The sequence below is a fragment of the Fringilla coelebs genome, assembly GCF_963513975.1.
Source record: "Fringilla coelebs genome assembly, chromosome: 11".
Classification (NCBI taxonomy): Eukaryota; Metazoa; Chordata; class Aves; order Passeriformes; family Fringillidae; genus Fringilla; species Fringilla coelebs.
This window is the reverse complement of record NC_140037.1, coordinates 14,218,340-14,241,056: the sequence shown is the minus strand read 5'-3', so window position 1 is coordinate 14,241,056 and position 22,717 is coordinate 14,218,340. Positions and strand designations below refer to the sequence as shown.

The following is a 22,717-nucleotide window of genomic DNA, read 5'->3' as shown; positions in this document are numbered from 1 at the left end:
CTGCCTGCCTCTTACCTGCTTCATCTGTGTTCCTGTTATTTTGCAACACTTGCAAGAAAAAAAAGACTGCTTGAGGACATGCCCTGTTACAGACCCAAAGAACACAAAGCCCTGCAGCCTCTGAGCTTGCTGCCCTGTCAGGGCTGAGGGGAAGACTCTTCCCTTTTAGTTCTTGCCTGCTTTGGGAGGGGGACAGTGACACCAATTCACCAAAGTACAGAATCCACTTCAGCTTAAAGCCCAGCCATCAGAGACATCAGTTTGTTGATTCATATTTTTGCAAACATAGACTATTCTGTGGCTCTACAGAAATATGACAAGCTCCAAGTCATGGTGAAACCTGCCAGTTACATCAGGACTCAAAATTCAGCCCTGAAATTACTGGGAGGAAGATCCCAAGTGTCTTGTAGCTGTCTACACTGAGACAGAGCTGGTGCTTTGTTGGCAGCACTGCAGACTTACTCTGCATCATTTACTTCAAGGTAGAAGCACCTGAACTTTCTCACTTCAAGGATGAAGCATACTCCAGTTTCTCCCATCTGGCTATATAAAAGCTTTTCCTGGGATACCTATCTGTGATTATTCTGATTATTCAGATTATTCTGTCAGATAATCTGACAGGACCAGACATCCAGAATGTCTCCTGAACATGATTTTGCAGAGCAGAATTGGAAATCCCACATCTATTTTTACAATCAATATCAAGTACAGATGTAGAAGCTTGAGGCTCTTCTGGATCATTTGGGACTTTACCCACATGTATTTACTGCATTTTTAAGACTGTTTCCTTCATCTTCACTTGCATTCTACTTCACAAACTTTACTTGAAAAATTTCTTAGAGAAAAGTTCTTTAAGACAAATTAAAGTTTTAAAACATATATGGTCCTTCTGAAGTTTTGCTTTAGAAGAGATTTTTAAATTTTTAAATGGACATTAATTTCAAATTATCTTTTAATTATCTATTTAAAGAGCAAATTATTGTTTTAAAAAGGGAAACATTTTTTTTTTAAAGGAAGAAGAATGGTAACCTTAGCTGTAGGACAGTTAGCATCAATTTTTTCCTCAGTAACCCTTAGAATTACAAGGGACCATTTAAGGAGGCTGCATGTAGCTGTCAGATAGCATAACAGAAGGCTATTTGTTGTCCACCAAATGATTTTACATGGTGTCTAAATTACACTATATTAGCTAAAGGATATACCTCAGTGAAGAATTAGCCGATTGACTACTCCTGCCTTTTATCCCTGGAGGAAGTTTACAAGTTCTTGTCCCTCTCAATGCACAAATAAAACAAATACTTCTACAAAAAGATCTATACCTGCATTGATGTTTGCTAACGTTTTATTTAGGAATGCTGACACTTCTCCTATAGTCCTGAGCTGGCTGGGAGGAGAGACAATGGAACATGTGTAACCGATGGTAAACAGCAAATCCATTATTTTTCAAAGAAAAGCCAAAGTTCTGTAGGGAAAGACAAAATAACAACACAGAAACAGGTAATGTAATGCCTGAAAATGAGACAAGGGCACAGCCTTCAAAGCAGTCCCTCCAAAGCACGTTTGGGCACTTAGAAGCAAGCATGTGCATTTTCTGGACCACCAAGATGCTTCAGCCTCTCCACTAAACTGGGATTATGCCCTGATTCCACAGAACCATTCAACACTTTTAGCTCCTCTCGTGTTTATTGCTAGGAGCCCTGCACTCTCTTAACCATCTGCAGTTCTGAGCAGAGCATCTATCAAGCCCCAACAAGGCCACTGCTGCAGCAGCAGATTCAGCTGGCTAACTGCAGCCTGCAAGGTTCAACAAGCTTCTCCTGCTAATCTGGCTCCACTTGCAGAGGAATCTAGTGCAACTCAAAATTAACAAAGATTACATTATTTTACAGCATCAATAGGCTACAAAAGTTCTCTGTGACCGTATCCTCAGTTCACCTCGCAAGACATTTCTTTGTGTTTCGCTCAAAGCTTATCCATATACAGTTATTTAAACTCATTGTAAATAAGACACACATTTTTGAATATTACTAGAAATTACATCTATAAAATACTGAATAAAACCTTCAAAACAAATGCATAAAGAAGTATCAAGGGAAAAATACTTTTTCATATGAATCTACCCAACAAAGTATTTTAATGAGCGCAGATCTATTAAGAGAATTCTCAGGATACCGTAATTATTATTCATTTTCTAGAATTGTTTCACCATGAAGCTTTATGCTACTATGGGGACTTTAATGTTTATGTTTTGTGACGGCTGCGTTGACTATTAAAAAGCAATTTGGCTGACATTTTAAGTCTTTTGTTGCCAGTTTTAATTGGATTGTTCACCAAGCATCAACTCCCCCGTTAACTGCAAAAATTACAGGCCGACGTCAGTTTATAGTAATGACTGTTTAATGATTTTATGCTTTCAGGATGCCAGCTTCATATGGATGCATGCATGATTAGCTTCATATCAAGACCTTTAATTAAATAATTGAAACCTCAACAAAAGAAAACATCAAACGGGAAGACATCCTTAATAAAGACTCCGAGATTTATCAAAACACTCATTCCAAATAAAAAATTATTAATATTTTGAGGTCAGACAGAGCAAGAGTTGGTGCTAAGGCAAAAAGTTCTCTCACCCTTTCCTACAGAAGAAATTTACCTTTAACTGATTCAAAGTCTGAGAGCTTGATGCAGTAAATACTTGCACACCATTCTGAAACCTAACTCCAATTATTCAGAACTCATGATTAGCTATTTTTGTTTACTTTCCAGACTAGGTGCAGCTGCTTTTATACTAATAATTATAAGATATAAAAATAATTATACCTCAACTGAAACTTACAGTACTTACAACCAAAGAAAAACAAGCCCACTAACTTCTCAGTAATTCAGGTTCTTGACAGAAAACAGATTATTAGTCTTTGTTCAGCTCTGAATCCTATGCCAAACTCCCACATATTTCAGAATTTCAAACAGAGAAAAAATGGCTTTTAGAAGAAAACTCTTTGAAAGTGCGAAATATCCATGAAAATAAAGCCATAACAAAGACTCACAAAGCAGGGCCAGCACTGCACAGGCAGCGAGTGCCTCCTCACAGTGCTCAGAGAATTTCACACCTGACGGCCACTGGACATGGCTGGAAACTTCCTGAAGGCAGCTCAGCATTTGAATTTTGGCAAGAACTCGTATTTCACACGTTTTTATACTTACAAAGTCCAGGGAGAAAAATTACTGACCGAAGGCTTTCACTGTCTTAATCACAACAGTTCACTAGAAAACTTGGGATATGGTTCCTCTTTAAACTGAGGCCATATATTTATGGATTACGATTAATTTTACACCTCTGAGGTCAAACATCAGACTCTATTGTGTTACACAGTTAGTATTCAGGCAAATTTCAGCAATTTATAGCAACTTCAAAGAACTCAGGTTAATCTGTTTCAGGCTTGACTTTTATAGACTATAGTCACCTAGTAGAAAATATTAACCTACTGGAAAGTCAATAGGGTTTTAAGGCTGCTTCATTTTTATGTACAAAAAGCTGTATGCCTCACAGGATCATTCATTCTCCTTTTATTGCCGGGATGATGGCTTAAAATCTGTTGTGACCAAACACCTGAGCAGAGGGCTTTATTTGAAAGATTTAGGGATAAATTTAGGGCCCATCTCTTTTTCCAGTTACAAGAGCATGATATGGGATTTACTCCATTGATTTCAATTATGTTATTCTGCCTTGGTTTGCTGGATGTAACCACGGAAGAAAACAGCCCAACTTTGAGAGGGCGTATCTACTTTTAATATGGTTAGAAACAGAAAATATTCCACTTCAAAATATCAGCTGTGCAACACTGTACTGTTCTATTCCAGGAACAGGGTTATTGTATTTGTAATTTAGAAAGGAATGAAGCACTGAACCAGTAAAATATAGGTTGGCACAAATGTACTTCAATTCATAAAATAAGAAGGTCCAGCAGAGGAATGTGAATGAACCATACATCAGCAGATGAAAACTCACCCTGGCAAAGGCAAGGTACCTCAAATTGATTGCTGAGATCTAAATTAACTCCAAGTCCTCAGAAAATGGCCCTGGGTATGCCTGTAAACAGCTCAATGAAAATTTCTTTTCTATGTACAGGTTTAGTAAAAGAATGTAGCAGCATGGAAAATAAAGTAAAATGGGCAGAAAGTAAAAGGCAAGTAATGTTAAATCCTCACATACTCATCTCGTAGAATAATTTGTTCTATTCTTGACATGATTTTTCAGAAAAAAATTGGTGAAAATAAAAGGGATTTTACAAACAGATGAGTAGATTAGTGATGTTGCACTAATCAGATTATGTCATCTAAAGGGAAGGAAAATGCAAATGATAGAGAAACATCATCATAAACTCAGGTACACAACTATTTATACTCACAATAAAAGCACAGTATCACTAAATGAAACTGTTAGGACAGAAATTTAAAACTAATAATAAGGAATAATCTGGAGTGAGTTTTGTTTTAACAACAAATTTAACCTAGAAACTTGTTGCTACTAAATGCCATTGGGAGGAGAAGATTGAAAATATTTTATGTGTAGAATTATATATAGATAATTATTTATCCACATAGAGTAAGCACGCAGTATACACACAAATCTCAGTGCATTTAAATTTAAACCCTACATTTGAAAAAGTTACATGTGTGTACATATGTAACATACCTGTATGTACTTTACACACACAGAAAGTCTCTACTGAATTTCCACCCAATGGAAAGAACAGAAGTTAGGTTGGTATTTCCTCCGCTTATTTACAAAACAATATTTGTAATCTTGAAGGATTTCATTTTAAAACATTATTAAAATAGCATGGAGCAAAACTGCACTGGCTGACTGCTTCCTGCTCCAGCCAGAGAACCTCATCCAAATTCCAGAAATTGGTGAATTTCTTCCTATGTGATCAGGTCATCACTAGCTTAGTCAGAAGACATTCAGGGAAAACAAGGAGTGTGTAATTTACTCAGCCAACTGGTGAAACAAGTTTAAGGTAATCCCTTCTGATGGCTGAAAAGAAATTAATGGATCTGCCTTGAAGTCATGTACCACCAGGAATACAAAAGTTAAAAGCTAAAGAAAAGTAGTTCACTTACAGATCTCAGAGTGAGCTGGGTACTGACACTTGAACAGCAATTTGATACAGCATATGACTTACTGTACAGAACAGAATAGCCTCCTTCTAATCCTCACACTGATGTTTAAATTCTGATTTTGATGTCTCCTCGCAGTCTTTTGAAATACATGACTCTTAGCAATAAGCTCATACAGATTTTGTGAGCAGTACAAACGGGACTCCTGCTCTTCAAGCTGAATGATGCAATAACCAAGTAACAAAGCATCCTCTGCCAAACTCATAGCACTGAGGAACAGGATAACCAAGGGAACTAGGATAGAACAACTAGTTCTGTTCATCGTATTGTGCTTTATCCACCTGCCTCCCCTTACTACGGAATATCCAGACAATGCAAACAAAGCAAGCGTACCAGGGAAGTGAAGGAAGTAGCTGGGAATAATATGTGCAACAGTTACCTTTTACCAAAGAAGATGGACAAAATGGATGAAGATCTGCAGGCAGTTTCAGCTTATAAAATTTCAAAATGTTCTTTTAAATGTAATTATTAGAGCTGAGTTGCAGCATTCAGCTGCAATGGAACTTTTCAGAATTTCATGTTCAGTAGAAATGAAGAAAGAAAAAAAAATCATACACATCAAAAAGGAGAGGGCTGCTCAAATATAGCTTTCCTCTTCCTCTTCCTCCACTTGGTCTTTTACAATCTTATATTGAAGAAAGAGCAACACACCATATATCTATCAAAATGAAGCATACCCTACTACAGAAAAAAACACAGGGCTGAAAAATGTTCGAGTACACATGTCAGTGAATTGGTTCCAGCTGAAAAAAGAAGAACTGAGTATAAAGACATAATCTAAGCCAGCTGTACGGCAGTTCACAGTCTAAATTCAGATGAAAATTTTGCCTAACATAGGAGGGAACATCAGATGGCTGCAGAGACACTTCCAGGCTAGTTTACAGCCTGCAGTGATCTTGAAAGATCTAATTCTGTCCTGTTGATTAGACAGGAAAAAAGAGGGAAGGGAAGGGAAGGCTCTGTCACCAGCTCAGCTCTGCAGTGCATGTGCCAGCACCCAGACTCGCTCTGCGAGCTGCAAACACCGGCACTGGTCCCAAAGAGCCTGTGCAGGAAGAACATCTGCTGAGCTAAAATTCATCTCATGGGAGTATCTTTGTCATTTGATAGCACAATATGATTACATTGCTACATCATCTGTATAAAAACACTGCTGCACGCATGTGACAGCGTAGCTAATGCAAAAATGTTTACTTCATGAGACCGAACTAAATGACAGAAACTGTAGTTGACATTTATGGTATTGATCGAGCTCCAACATTAATACAAAGTAAATGGTTTGGGAAGTTTACTCATCTACTGATTAGTGATTCATCCCCTTCCAGATGATCCCTGAGGATGACAGCATTGTCTATGTTTGCGTTCATCTTCATTGTGAAGCATTTGCTTCATTTCACATGCTGAAAAGGCAGCACTAAAATTATCGTGGTTTAACTATACAAAACCAAACACGTCATCCTGCTTTCAAAATGACTATTTCCCTACAGAAAACCCCTTGCAATCCCATAGCAACAGCAAAGACCTCCATGTCTCCTCATAAAAGCCTCCCCACAGGCACTAGTCAAAGACAAAGCTGCTCTATTAGGTTGTATTATTAAGAGAATCATTGAATAGCTGCTATTAGAATGAATGACGTTGTCCACATTATCACTGAATATGCAAAATCACCTGGAAAATTTCCAGAACGCATTTTTTGAGTTATAAGAACATTATGAATCTGAAATGCCACAGATTCCAGCAGGACTGCAAGAAGTTACTATTGGAAGTACACAGACAGTGCAAGCACAAATGGTCCTTTGTGTACCAAAAATAGGTGGCAAGCTCCTATCATTAAAGGCAATGATGATCCCCACCCAAAAGCAGGAATGGAAAAGCATAAACCAAGTGAGACACTTTCTTATTTTCCTTTCACATAAGCCAGGTGAATGCAAGGGAACTGCCAAGTGCAGTCTCTTGATGGACATGGTAACACATTCCTTCTCTCTCACAGTCTCTGCTGATGACTCCACTGGTGCAATGAAGCCCTTTATTTTCTGTCCCAAGTTCTTACTGTCAAGCAAAACTGAGCAATGAATGGGGATCCAGTTCAGCTGAGAGCAGTATTTGATTTAATATTCCTATAACACTTTGAACATGAAAATGCACTATAGAAGTGCTAAGTCCTATTAAGCCTGGCAATAGTGAATGTAGGGTGACAAGTTTCCTGAGACTTGACAGGATGGCTCAGCAGACTCCAATGCACACAGGCACAACCAGGCAGTGCACAGAACACTTAAGGGTAGAAAGCAGAGGAAACACGACTCCTCATAAATCTAGAAAGCCAATCTTTATAGCTTTCATGTGAGCATGGGAGGCTCAGCTTTGATTATTTATATGCAATGAAGTAGCTTACAAGAGATTAGAGAGAGTGAGGAAGGGAGAAGACTAATTGTGTACCAGGTATGAGGGTATCATTTGCAACCCTCACCATTATCTGACTTTCCAGGTGAGTATCTTGACAACTGCCTTTCCTGTGTGAGTCTCTTGCTCTGATGAGGAGCTTCCCCTAGAAACAGAGATCTCTTTGGGGAAATGTCACTGGCATTGACACATTTCCTGAAATGTCTGGGTTTCAGCACACATTCAAAGAAATGAGATTTTACATTTTAAAGCTTTGCCATAGAGATACAGGCAACACTTAGTGCAAGGCAGAAGTCAGGGAGGCAGATTTCTCTGTCAGGGACTGCACTCTGAAGGCAGGGAGCTGTTCTGAGGAGGCACAAGGGCTCCTGCACAGCGCTGGGCTGGTGCCTGGGGCAGTGTGTCTGCCCTGACCAACGTGTCACCAGTGCTCTGGTCATTTATTCCTTTACCTGCCAAGCCAAGTAAACAAAACACAGCCCAAATATAGCCAATGGGGGCTTCTGGTTGACTGCAGTAGGAACTAAGGAAAACTCTGAGCATAACTTCAGTCCATTTGAATAACCAATTTACCTTTTTTTTTAATCTACAAGAGAAAGACTGTGGAATCTGAATATATGCACATAGCCCTGATGCTATATAAACAGTCTGATTCTACTCTATAGCCCAATAAAAGACAAGATACCTGGTAATCTGCCTCTTTGTGAAGCAGTACTTCTCATCTCACACAGGAAAGATAAGAGACAGCATGGAAAGCTGAAAGGACAGCACTTTACCCCTTTGTTTGAAAATCTTCAATAGCCAGCATTAAAAAAAAAAATAAAATTCTATTCAAATGCAGCAAGAAAGAAAGGTGCCTAGTCCAGGCTGGGCACAGTGACCTGCCCTAGTTTGTCACTTAAACAAAGGCATAAAAGCAAATGATAAATTTCCATTTTGTTACACAATATTTCATTAGGGAGCTAATTAAACAAGCTCTACTCAAACACAGCATATAAACAATTTTATACAGGAAGGAGAGCATTTCTCAGAAGATATTAACTGAGAGTGCTAATATAAATGATTTAATTTTTTTTCTTTTCTCAACAGTTAGGAACAAAAAGCTTTTTTCCCCATTACCTCATCCCAAGTAGTTTTGCAAATCAAGCCCATGTTCGCATTCATGCTGTCACTGATAATGGATCTTGTGTCAAATAAGAAGAGAGTAAAGGACCTGATAATAAGTGCAATTATAAAACATCAAAAATGGTAGATCAAAGTGGATTTCCTTTATTCCACTGTGTACAGTCACTTCAGAGCTTTTCAATGTTCCTGTCAGGCGGTCCTGACAGGATGTATTAATTTTCTCCATTATCCTAGCAACAAGTATGGCACACTTCAGAAAGCAGCTGACAAATGCAGCTCCTCATTATTACTCTGTCTTACTTTTATTCATTTTGTTTATAAAAACACTTTTAAAATCCCCTTCTCCTGAGATTCTCAGGCATGATGATAGCCATCAAATGGCTGATAACCTTGCGATAAACAAAACTCAGGGACAAAGTCCCAAGCCTTCCAAGTTCTGACACTTCCAAAAAGGACTGAAATTTAAAGCCTCCAAAAATTTAAATTCTTCAGACCTGATGTTAGATGAGTTTGAAAACTTTATCTAAATATTGCCTTTTAAATAATTTTGGAAGACTATAAATTTTCTGCATATTTACTAAATTCTGGATGAGAATTTATGCCATTTATCAATTTAACATACAAATTGCCTCTGGAAAAAAAAAATTGCTCAGGAGTTAAACAAACTGGCTCAGCTTCATCCTTCCTGCCTCAGCCCCCTGGGTACCATGACTCAACTCCTGGTGTGGCTGCTCAGGTTTATCATTTCAACAATAGTCAGAAGCTTCTGAAATGAAATGTGCATGAGAAGAAAACAGTTCTACAGCATTTTCCCACAGGAAGAAATTAGGAGAGAGGCTTTGAGCTGGTGGTCTCTTCAATAAACTCTTCTAACACTTCCCAACACTCAGGTTTGTGGGTGCGTTTGCTTTTGAGCTGATCACAAAATGCTGCAGCTGGTATTGCCAATATACAAAGGAACACAGACTCCAACACTAAGAAAGCAAAATACAGTTCAAGCAAATTGCACAATATAAACAAGCGCACGCAAAATTAAGTCCTGAAGCAATACAGGGGCATATAAAATTGCATATCCTTGCTGAAGGGAGTAAACCATGACAATTAGCACTAAGTGAGAAGATAATAATCACACAAAACCCTAAAAACTATTCTATCTGACATGCAGGATTTCATAGGATAAAATCTACTCTAAGCATGCATGCTAATGTGAAGTGCCGTGTTCAAAAAGCATACAATGTTATTCTGAATTTAGAGTATACTTGACTAGTATTGACTTTCATGACTAGTTTGAAAAATAAATCTAAATTCATTAATTCAATTGACTATGACATGGCCCTAGACAGTTGGAAATAAACTGAGGAACTACACCATGCTGCCATCACAAAGAGTATCTGTCTTAAATATCAGTATAAAAGCGGATGCAGCAGTTTCATACCCTATCATAAGAATATTACGGCAATGATGCGTACAAGTGATTTACATCTTCATTATTTCTAGGCTGCAAGAATTGCTACTGCAAGTACTTTGCAGAGTCATTTGCTAACATTTAAGCAAGTTATGATTAATGCAATTTGAGTAGAATACATATTGGACAGATAGATTATAGCCCTGCTGACACTGTATGTACAATAATTAGTGCAGTGACAACAGCTAATTATTTATAATTTTAAAGCTTAAGGATTTTATCCATAAATATTGTGGTTGAAGTTAATAGATCGGTTCTTTCCCTAGCCAAAACAAGGTGACAGAAATTATGTGTTAAATAAATGAATGATTTCTTATCAATATTTAAAACTAATGGAATGACAATCAATAACATCCCTAGACATTTAAAGCACTGCTGCAAATTATTACTGCCAAAATTAGTATATAAAGCACCCAGATCTCATCCCACTTGCTGTGCTGTGCAACACAATGAAACTTATTAAAAGACAATTGAAAACATAAAAACTACCTCTTTAAAATTCAAGAGATCTAAGGTATCAGTATGAAACACTGCTCCAGCTGCATGAAAGACCATCTGTCAGTGTAAGAACTGGAGTGAAAAAACAGATCCTCAGATGGAATCCAAAGGAATTACTTCATTGATTTCAATATTGCTACTCTAGAAGAGCATACCCAAATTGTCCAGGCTGCAGTCAGCAGCAGGACCTGACTTATCTGCAAAAGGCCAAAGCACTGCTCTGTACAGAATGAACACAAACACCGACGAATTCAGGTATCACAATGCCAAGGAAACTGTGAGGACTTCACTCATGAAAGAGCACGTGGTCTTTTTCAGAGTGGAAGTTCTGACTTTGAAATATTCCAGCAAGTTTGAAACTTTAGGAAAAGAGATTTTAAAGACCTTAAGGTGATGTGGTGGGATGGGGGAAGGAAAAAATGTGTTTTGCTGACACATTAAGATGATGCACAACTTGCAGCAATCCCGAATGGGCAATGAAGGACCTATTCCAATATACATGGCACTTTCCAGCTACCCATGCCCCAGGTACAATTTGGAAGGGGAGAACAGCACTGAAGCGATTGCTGCAAGCATTAGTGCCCACTTTTCCTACCCCTGCAAACTCCATTAATCAATGAGCAACTGATTTGTGCACAAACAATAGCTACTGGCAATAGCAGTGCACAGCAAGAGCAGGCAGCCCAGCACAGGGCTAAGAGGTGGGTCTGAGCTGCTGCCAAACTGCGTGGTCAGATCCAATATTCCAATGATCAAATCAATGAGGCACTGAACACCATATAGGGATGCAAACAATAATTATGACTGAATTGTACAGAAGTAATGACTAAAGCTCCAAAAAACAAGGTACAGCTCTGAATTATGAAATTTTCTTAAGCCCTTTAATCCATTTCCCTGTGAGTGCCTTTAGGCCCAATGGAAATAATTTCATGCTTTCCCATGACTGAGGAACACTGTTTTCATTGAAACAAAAGCTGAAATCCTCACATCACCCTGTCAGCACTGCCTCCCAACACGCTCTCAGGGAAGCAGGCAAAGCTGGGGAAAGCTCGGCTGGCAGAACCTTGGGTGTGCTCATTGTTCTCTGGGATTGGAGCAGCACACTGATTTTCTTTCAGTTCCTCCAATTTTCCAGCATTACAAAGCATTAATAATTGATGTTTCATTGATTTGATTATTTTCTTTAGAAAGCTGTCCAGTTCCTCCACAGCTCAGAGCTGCAGAATGCTCTCAGAGGCATTCACATTTATCAGTATTTCTCTGACTCACTCAATATCAGTTTATTAGCCTTTAATTTGTACCTTTGTGTTTAACATCAAGGAAGTTGCTTTTTCAGTAACAGTGAAGAAACAACCCTTAAAAACAGAAACTGAAACAAAAGCTTTCCCAGCAGAACAATTTTTAAAACTTAATGATACTTGAACAAACTTCTTGGTTTCATTACTTGGGTAGCAACTGCTCAGTGCAGCAAAGAAGCAGTTTCTAACAGAAGACTCATATCCCCAGCTCCTTTAAGTGCTTTTGGTATCAGATTAAATATTAATACAAAACAAACTGTACTGTTCAACTATTTTTGTTGCATTACTATTCTGTGAAGGATCCCACGATGACGCAGATATAAGACTGATGTCAATATTAAATGTACTTAGCTTTTCTTTAAAGTCCATGTGTCAATTTACACAAACAGAAAGGCACTCTATCTTCAAGCACTTGGGATTTTCTTGAAGATCTGCATCTCAGAATCATCATGAGATGAAAGAACTGGTCAGAAATGCACTGAGGGTGAATTACATTAAGAACAGAAGAACCTAAGAAAGCAGTGAGACAACTATGCCTCCCCATTAGTTTATTAAGAGATCTGACAAGACAGAAGAAGCAGTCTTAATTTCTAGGTACATTGAAAAAGAGAAAAAACAGCAGAAAAGAATCACATTTTACTTGTCACTACATTCCTGGCACAAACATGTATAAATGCAAATAGCACTACAAATACCTTATTATGCTTTATTTAGAATTCACCATATTTTGTCTCATAGGCAATGATCAAGAACTTTTTTTTTTTCAGATACTTAAAATATGCTTGCAAGAGCACGCACTTGAAGAGGTAGCAAGATTTCCTAGTGGAAAGTGAGACATGATACTCAGTCCCAACAATTGCCAGGGAAGGAAGAGTAGGGAAGAGCTCTCTGCCAATGGAAGGGGGTTATCAAAGAACTCAGATCTATGAGGGACTCCAAGATCACTGCAGAAGCTCAGGCTTCTGTGGAAATGTAGTCCAAGTAGAGTACCTGACATAAATTTTAGGCCCATTAATTAGGGTATGATTAATATTAGCTTGCCTTGAGCTCAAATGGAAGCATGCAGAAGTAGCACATAACCAATACCAGTAGCAGCTCTACACCAAACACAACATTTTATTAACACACATGAGCAATACAACTAGAAAGACAGAAACTATGGCTGATGCTCAGGTGTCAGAGGAAAACACGTAATTAGTACCCAAGTAACAAAATTTACAAGGTAAAGGAGGGTATATGCACTAGGTGTTGCAAACTGACAGGACATCCCAGCAAGAGGTGTGTCATTCCTGAATAAATCCAGCAAAGTTTCATTTTGAAGTCTCAGACTGGATGATCAGATTCACCATTCTTCTAAAAACCACACCCACAGCTGCCACCTGGAGCATTTTTGTTCACACACATTCAACAGCACTGAGAGCACCCCAGCTTCCCTGGGATATGTGCAGTTTGCAGTATACCTTACGTCCTTCAGATGTATAATAAAATAGAGAATTAAATGATTAAGTGCAATCTGACCCAAGTTCCCCTTTCTGCATTATCACCCAGAGTCTCTTCACACATCTAACCTGTTGATGCAAATGTCAGCTTGAAGCCCTACTGTAAGCAAGACTGAAAATAAGAACAGATGCCTAAAAAATGAAGCAAAAGCAGGAAACCACAAAAAAGCATGGGTGACAAATTGTGTTCCTGCAGGTTTTACTGTTTCTTTTTTAAATCATAATTGGCCCTAATTGCACTACTTAAATGTTAATGCACAACACCTGGCCTCAGCTGGCTAGAAGGAGGCTAACAATGTTTTCCTCTCACCTCATTGACAAGGAATTAAAATACAGTCTCTCAAAGCTAGGCTTGCCAAATATAAGGCACCAATAATTAGGACAATGTGAAAGCAATCTAATTTAGTCACAAAAATTAAACATGTGCAAAGCTACTGAACATTCATTTTGAATTATTAATGAATTAAGACTGAAAATAAGTCCAAAACACACAGATACAGGAGAAAAAACAATACCAAAAGGCAAAGCTTGATTAAAGAACTTGTCTTTTTGTCTTAAAAGAGGAAAGTGACATTCCCCCACAAAAAAAAACCAAAAACAAAACCAAAAAAAAACCAACCCAAACCAGCCAAAAAACCCCAATAAACAAAAGAGAAAGATTCAGTTACCTTGTGGACAGGATAAAAAAAGTTTGTGGCTGTTCCAGCTGGATTGGGTGATCTGCTGTGTTATCCTCATAATAAAAGTTCCTTCAGTGCCTCCCTGACAAAGGTGAGTACCCACAGAAAACTTTACCAGTCAGAATAAACCAATGAAAATGAAGCTCAAAATGCCAACCCAGCTTGTAACCAAAGAGTGTCCTTCCTCCTTCCTCTACAGAGTTGCCCTGGACCAGCTGAAAACCACGATGCCTCCTTTCTTTAATCACTGAGCCATTTCCAGTACAACTGCTCTTAAAAACGTCCCCAGCTAGTTCACTTTTATCTCTTTTAAACACTTGGTATTTCAGCAAAATTACCACAAGCACTGCTCCTGAAAGCACTCAATTATTGCTGCTAACCAGCACATCTCCAGAATTCATTTCAGAACTCTCAGACTTCAGTATCTTGCAGCCTGAAAACAAAGAAAGTCAGATACTGATGTGTGCCTTATCCAAGTCCAGTGCACACCAACGTTCTCCATCTAACATTCACTACAGCACAGCCTGAAGGATTCAGCCAAGCTTTTCTAGATCATACAAAACATAATCTCGAGATATGACCTAGTGAACTCTGACTCTTCAGGCTATTCATTCAGATTTCCTAATAATTCTAACTGGATTTTTGCAGTAAGCATGTTCAGGAAATATTTATTTGAGACTTAATTTTTAGTTCTGCTTTGTTTCAGAAACTCAGTAATATCCTCTTGAACAGAAACACAACATAATTAGCTGTTTGTTGCTAATTTAATGTTGTTTGAGAAGATATTGCTCAACTACTGGGTTTATTTTAATGTTCTAATTAGAAAATTCCTAAACATTATTATAGATGAAATTACTATTGTCCTACATGATATTTCTCAGAAAAATTTTGCAGAAAAGCTGAATCTGTTGAATATAGTGTCTGCTAAGAACAGACCATACCAAACTTCTATTACAGACACGCAGGGATCATTTATATGTCAGAAAATAAATTGCACATAATGAAACAGCTCATGCAATTAAAACACATTCAGAATAATAACATTTAATTTCTTTTTAATAACGTAAAAAGGAATCAAATTTTGTACGACCTCAGTCAAAAATATTATACAAATTTAGCCTATTAACCAGAAAAAGGCCACTGAATTCCCTATGCATGGTTTTCCCAAGGACACTTATAAGTTCAGTCAAACTGTGGAGCTGCACCTCTCTCCAGTGAAGTGACAGAGGAATGATGCTCTCAGAAGAACAGGGTCTCAGCAAACACCTGGGATGTTTGCTGAGGATGAGCCCTGACCTCTTCTGTGCACCGCCCCCAGAGCTCCACTTGCCCTTGCATCCCTCTGAACTTCCTCCTGTGGTGTAAATTGATGTCAAAATCAGCTCTGTTTCTTCTCCCAAGTAACAAACCCATCCCAGCTCATGCCAATCAAACCTTCTCACTGAACTATTAAATAATCTTTACACCACTAATTTTCCCAATAATTTAAAGATAGGAAAGTAACTTCAACACCATTACCATTTAACACAATAAAGCAGTCAATGTTCATGTACATAGAAACAAATTTCAGAAAAAAAGAAAAAAAAATCTCTTTGCATACAACTTTTCCCTCCAGTTATCTGTTATTCCATTTGTCCCACTACTGAGTACTTGCTAGAAAAGACCAAAAAAACCAAACCTGATAAGTCCACACAAACACAGTCAGTTCTAGAATATGTGGATGGGAAAGAAGTATAGAAACCCTAGATGATGACAGTGGACAATAGAAATCACTTATGATGCTGTGAGAAGCAGAAAAGACTCATGCCTAAATCTATTTCTGAGCCCCAGTCTAGTATCAAACTGTGTACAAGGGAGTGCCCATACTGAACACATGTAAACACCATGCTCTGCATGCAATAATTAAATTGTTGACAAACCCCTGCTTTTAAATCTGCTTGGATTTTTAGTAGTGACAAACACCAGCAGAAGATATGAAATGCAATCTTTATGAAATTCAGAGCACCACCCATCCACCAAGGAAAAAACCAACTTTATGAGAGTTCAGGAAGAAAAATCTAAATCTGCAGCAGAATGAAAGAGGCATTCCTAAAGGTGTGTTTTTCCCACTGTATTTTAGGTCTGGGGGGAAAAGATTTAATGTGAGAAGAGAGGCTATACTTTATATAATATCTAATTGACATAGAAAAAAATTGTTATTTTTGTAGAAAATCAATAGAGAAAGACAAATCTGAAAATAAATAGTGATTTAAGCACTCAAGAGTGTGAAACAGAATGACAAAACATTCATTACAGTTAAGGCCGACATTCTGTAACAAATGACTTTGTAACTCACATCTGACAATCTCAATTTTATAGGAGAGAATTCATTTATAGGGACAATTAGGTAAAGATTTAGTATTTGAATTAAATTTCTCACTTTTTGTCAATTTAAGTTATGGCTCTCTTATTTATTTGTATTTTAAAAATCACAACTCATTTTGAAGAATTCTTTTGGTGAAAGCTAAAATCGTATTGTACTTATGGTTACTAAAATATTGATTTCTAACATAGATCAGCAAATACAAGTGCTGATGGAACTTTTCCCAAAGGAAACCAGAGCTTGCAATGCCTTTACATCGATTTAAATCAGACAATCAGAAAACTACAATTTTAATACTGAAGTAACTTTCGAAAAAACTGCTTTGAACCTATCAATTTTCTTTCACTGTGAAGAAAATAGTTTATTATAAATTCTCTTCATCTCCCTCCTCTCCATAAAAAACAGAACTTGCTGACAGTTGTTTTATACCCTGAAGCACCTCTACTTATTTTCCCAAGTGATATTTGACAGAGGAAGTAAGTTCCTTTTCTTTAAATCTCATGTCAATTTTTCTCATTCACATTAATTGAAGTGGATTTCCATTTGGAAATGAAAACAATGGTCTTTGCCTTCTTTATATGAGAATCTTCTAATATCATAGAGAAAATACAACTCAACTGAAAACATCAAATATGTGTCCTCAACTCTGCAAGAACTGATGGAACAAGGAAAAAGATCCTAAATAGGAAGAGTGACTAGATAAATGCTTATCTTGTAATAATAAAAATAAAAAATCCCAAACACAGGTTCTTGCTTTAGCTCTTTGGAAGATTATGATTCTAGAAATCCAGATTTTGAAGAAACCTATATTCAGTTAATAACATCATAGTGATTTAACTCTCCTTGTCATCTTGAAGCCCACCAATTCTTGTGAATGCAAGTCTTTAATATATTAGGTCAGAAGGGCTATCAACCAGTGAACAATTACACCTATTATACTGTCATCTAAGCCACACTGCATGGGGAAGAGTTTTCATTTGAAGAGCCCAAATTTCCCTCGTGATATGTTAGTCGTTGACGTTTTTACAGTTGTAGCTTTAATTACCCTTTCTCTCACTTCAGAGATTCAGGAAATAAAGCTTGCATCAGTAAATATCAAGAGAAATCCTTGTCTGACATTTCAACCTGACTTTCAAATTTAATATGCATTTTTTCAATTATGTTTATTAATCAGGTTGGAGGTAACTTTCCTGTTATTAATATGAATTGCTTTGCCATAGCCCAATACTTCTGAGCTACCTACGTATGGTACGAGACACACATGGATGAGAGATGGTTTCAGGCTCCTACAGGAGGATAATTTGCATTTGAGGGCTGTCATATTCTGTGGAGGTAAGGGAAGAGCTGGCAGTGCTCCAAGCACATCTGGAGAACTCAGCTCTCCTCACTCCCACACACGCTCCGAGGACCACGGAGGAAACGCTTCACACGCCCCCCTCTCCATCTCTTCCCCAAACCCCAAAACGAAACAGGCTTGAAGAAATTAAATAAAGCAGCTCTGGATAATTGAATCAATTATCACAGAAACTCAACAGCTAACAGGAATTTTGAGGGGATGTTGTGGCTGGGGGGATCACACCAATCCCAGCAACACTGCCCTAGGAAGTTGATTTTAAGACTGTCTTTCATAAGAATCAAGTTTTTTGCTGATTACTATTCAAGGTAAACTGGAGGTTGAAGCTGCTCCTCCCAAATGTCCTAGTTTACATGGAAAAAAAAAAAGGCAAAGCAGAAGAAAAACACACTTTAATGAACACAGATGGAGAGATAAGGAAATGTCTTCTATATTCATATTTTCTGCTGTACTCAAAGGGTATGAAGAACATCTCTTATGTGCCTTGACAAACTGTTAGATATATTTCTAGTTAGTCAAACTATTAGGAAAAATATTAATCTAAGAAGTTGTTAGGAATCAATTCTATCACATCTTTGGATTAGATGGTACAGAAGAAAATGAGATTTCACAACCCAGTAACAGAACTACAAAGCCTAATGGGAAAGATTTTCCTGTATTGTCTGTTGTTGTGGACTTAAAAGATCAGCATGCACACACACACAGAGAAGAAAATAATGCAAATGTCAATTTGTAAAGCTCCAGCTCTGCTCACTGAGCCGAAGTACTAAGTGAGATCCAATGGCATCACCACCAGCAGGGGGGAGAGCTCCTGCCCAGGAGGCACCAGCTGTGGCATTTGGTGACTCTTGGAAGGAAAATAAAGTAGAAAAATAAAGATATGAAAACCAGCTGTAGGGTTGAATTCCCAACAGTCCTGATCACTGAGATCACTGAGGCCTCTCTCTCCACTGAGATCGGAATATCTTTGCAAAGGAAAATGGTTATTTTACAAATATATTGCTGAAACAACTGCACAGGGAACAACTCACTCAGCAGAATCTGCAATTCTTTTATCATCAGTTTAACTGAGAACAAAATCACAGGATATTTATATGTATTCTCAGAGAAAAGAGGGCAATTTTTTTCCCAACTGACCTTTCAAAACCATTCTACAGAATTGAGACCTTATGATACCTAAGCTTGAGGATCTCTCCTGGCAGTGAAAAGTCAGAGGCAGTTCCCACCTTCCTGTGTGTAGAAACAATCTCAGTGCTACTGGGGAAACAGGTACTAAGCTATCAACCTCCACCAGCCATTTTCAAGCCTTCAGCCATAACAGGAACATGGGGGAGGAGAAAGGAAGAGAACATCAAGGAAAGTAACCACTGAGCATAAAACACAAAGAAAAGTAAGTTGATCTCTTCTTTCACAGTCAGGAAAAATAAACTTACATGAAAATAAACATGACAAATAAGACTGAACTGATGGGCATGGACCAACTTACATGAAGAGCTTGAGCATATTAGGCTAGATCCTGCCTCTATACCTCTCAAAACCCAAAAGGAATCCAAAAAAATAAGCTGATCTGAAAAATGATAACACAGCAGTGTGAAGAACCTTTTTGTAGAGTAAAAAGAAGTTATTAAGTAAGGAGCACGTCAAGCCAGAAGGTGCTGCATGAGCTTCAGACCCCTCCTCTGACTCACAGAGTATTACCATGAACAGAAAACCATCAGCATGGGAAAAGTGAAGGAAAGACTAAGGTTGCAAAATGGAGCTTGCAGCCTGCTATACTTGGAAAATGTATTGAGAGTCAGCCTTTCCTGTGATGCAAGAGTTTATAATTTCATTAGCTGTGCTAGAAAACAAATAAATTGAGATATTAATCAAAACAATTAAATGGAAGACAAAACTTGTTGAAAACAAAGTCTAGTGGGCTTTCCAAATGTGATTTTACAAGCACATATTGTTACAAATGGGCTTTTTTTTTTTAATTCCCTGCCAACTTTTCATTATCCATCAGCAGGTCTTCACTGATCACATGTCAATTAATAAACCTGCAGACAAGCTGGATACTGTAAATTAATTTAATGTGTGAGAAAAAAGTTGGAGAAACCACAATCCTGCTTGACCTCCTCTGGTCACTTCACCTGGCTTGGCCCCCTGTACAACTGTGAACCAGCTCAGGGTTCTGCATTAAGAATTAACAAGAAAAGAAACTGTTTTTTGTACAGGTCAGTTCTGATCTTGAGCAGAAGCAGGGTCACCAGGCTATCACAGAGATGGCAGGTTGGGTGGTCAGGGTGATCTCTGGTATAAGTGCATTTTAAGAGTGATAAAAGAACAGCTTCAGGGTAACATAACAGTGTCCTTCCCACCTCTGCAGTGCTTCCAGCCCAAAGCCTGCAAACACACAGGAACTGACTTCTAATCATTTCCACAGTACTCAAAATGGAATTTAAAAAATAAAACCAGAAGCAAAACCATAGAAGTCAGCTGGCACGTACATATGCATTTAGTTTCTCAGCCTCAGACAGTGTTTACAATAAAAAAAAGGCAAGAAAAGAAAGTTAATTTAATTGAGCTATGGACTGTGGAATACAGGCTGACTGAATTGGAACCATGAAGGGTTCAAATTCAAGGGCAGTTGTACATTCTTTTCCTGTTGTCTCTTCTCTACTATTCCATTCCCAATGCAAATATTGGAGGAAGGAAATTAGGAGGACCTATCCTTTCCTCCTAGCAGTCTAGTCACTAAAGCCAACCCCAGCTTTGAGTATGTGCTGGGAAGACAGGGACTCTTGTGGAAAAATGGTTTCAGAAAGCAAGTATTTTAAAACAAGACTTCTTTTTATTTAATCATCTCACTATGTATTTTTGTCATTCTGGGCAAACAGCCAGTAAGAGGAAGAAAAAAACCTCCTGCAATCCATGAAACAAGAGAACACATGAAAATCATAATGTTATGATTCAGCCATCTTTTCTACCTTCCACAAATACAATACATTGTACTTTGAGTTTGAAATAGGCTCTATTTCTTATTACAGAAAGAATAAACTTTGCAGACATCATAAAAGGTGCCTCAGGGCGTGTCCAGCTTGCTCTCTGTGCTCTGCTCAGGGCTGGCCTGGCTGGACTCACAACCAAGGCACCCTCATGGCCCATTGTGGCTCCTGCAGAAAACCTGCAGAGCTGATTAGGAGCCAGGATCCCTTATTAACCATTTCACTGCAGAATTGTGCTAAAGCAAAATGGAGCTAATGCACTTTCTAATGCAGAAAACATTCTTGCATCCTGACCTGTTATCCATTGGGAAAGAGGCTCTGTGAGAAACAAGTTAGGACTATATTTCTCTCTTTTTGGCAGCATTTTTAAATACTCTTGTGGATACTGAAACAGGTGTCAGCTCAGGGAAACTGCTGCCTAAGTAGGTTGTTTGATGGGACTGCATTCACTGCTGGATGGAATAAAAACATTTCCTACATGTTTTATCCATGGAAAAGAATAAATCACTTCAATAGCTTATCTAGGATTCAAAGTGCACAGCATGAGAGTATGTTGTTTCCTACAACATTTTCAGGACCTCATTACTCTTTTTTGAGGCTGGTTTCCACCAGCTTCACAAATTCCCTCTATTTTCCCCCTCTTTCTTCTTTCCACCACAATTTGTTTCTGGGTAATCCCCATCTCCCTCTCAGCTTTAAGGTGCATCTCTATCTCATTGTACATCATCCTTCTGTCCCTGTTTCCTCTGCCACCTTCTCACAGCACATCACCACAGTTCATGGTGCATGAGGACACTGCACCACGCCAGTGAAATGTGTATTTCTGATCTGGAGGAGGCACCTGCACACAACTGAGCTGCTTGGGGTTACCCACAGCCACCCAGGGCAGAGTTGAGGCCACTCCTCCACTTCTGTGCCAGTGCTTTCAAGCCATCTGATATAGAACTGAGCAATTTCTGGATTCTTTAAAAGAGTTCAGTAGGACATTGTTACAATTTCTGAAATAACAATTTAGTAACAAGAGAACATTTTCTAAAGCTTCTCCATGAAAATAGGTGTTTTTCCTACACACAAAGCAGAGCAGTAGTATTTAAAATTAGTATCCAAGTGAAGAAAGATTTTTCTACTCCTTAATTAACATAAGGCAAATATAAGGATGTTAATATCCTTGAGTTGAGCAGTTTTGCTTCTAATAAATTAGGCTTTTCAATGGTTACATTTTACTAACTTAAAAAAGTTGAATCTGGTTTATAAACAAAATATATGGTTCTTAGTGAAGACCATCACATTTTCTAAAGTTCAATATCTTCTTCCCTCTGAACCTGGAAGCCAGATTGCCCCCCCAAGCCAAGCAGTCAATGATTGTCTCCTGCAAGTGTTAAAAAAGCAAGAATTCCCAACCTCAGTGGATCATAACAGATTATAAAACTGCCTCTATGACTGGACTAGAATACTGAGCTTCTTTTACTTTAATGTCATAGGAAAAATCCTCAAGTAGAGGAAGGCTGCAGAAATTCTGTTCTATTTATGGATTTTTCCCCCCTCTGTTAGTTTTACTGGCACAGACTCCTAGAACTAGTACTGGTGGTATAGACAGGCTTGCTGGTAGCCTCATCTGCCCTTCTCTGGCATTATTCATACATCATGTGTGACCTCAAAGTGACTGGAAGACTCCTGAGGAGGAGACCCTCCAGAGGAACAGCACACTGAGCACCTCTTGGAATGCATCTCTTATAAAGTATTTCAGCAGCCTGAAAAACAGAGGAAAAAAGCATAAACTGAAAGGATTTAAGGGCCACCATAAAGATGCTAGCTCAGAGAGCTGGGAAGGATGGAAGGAAAGCATTACATCTGCTGAGTTTCATATT

The 22,717-nt window shown here is 38.2% G+C and overlaps 1 protein-coding gene across 2 annotated transcripts in view; it reads right to left on the bottom strand.

The window, feature by feature from the left end:
- Positions 1-22,717, bottom strand: part of TENM1 (teneurin transmembrane protein 1) — a gene marked incomplete at both ends in the record, with an annotated part of 224,038 nt that overhangs the window by 154,801 nt on the left and 46,520 nt on the right. The gene's annotated exons all lie outside the window — the stretch shown is intronic.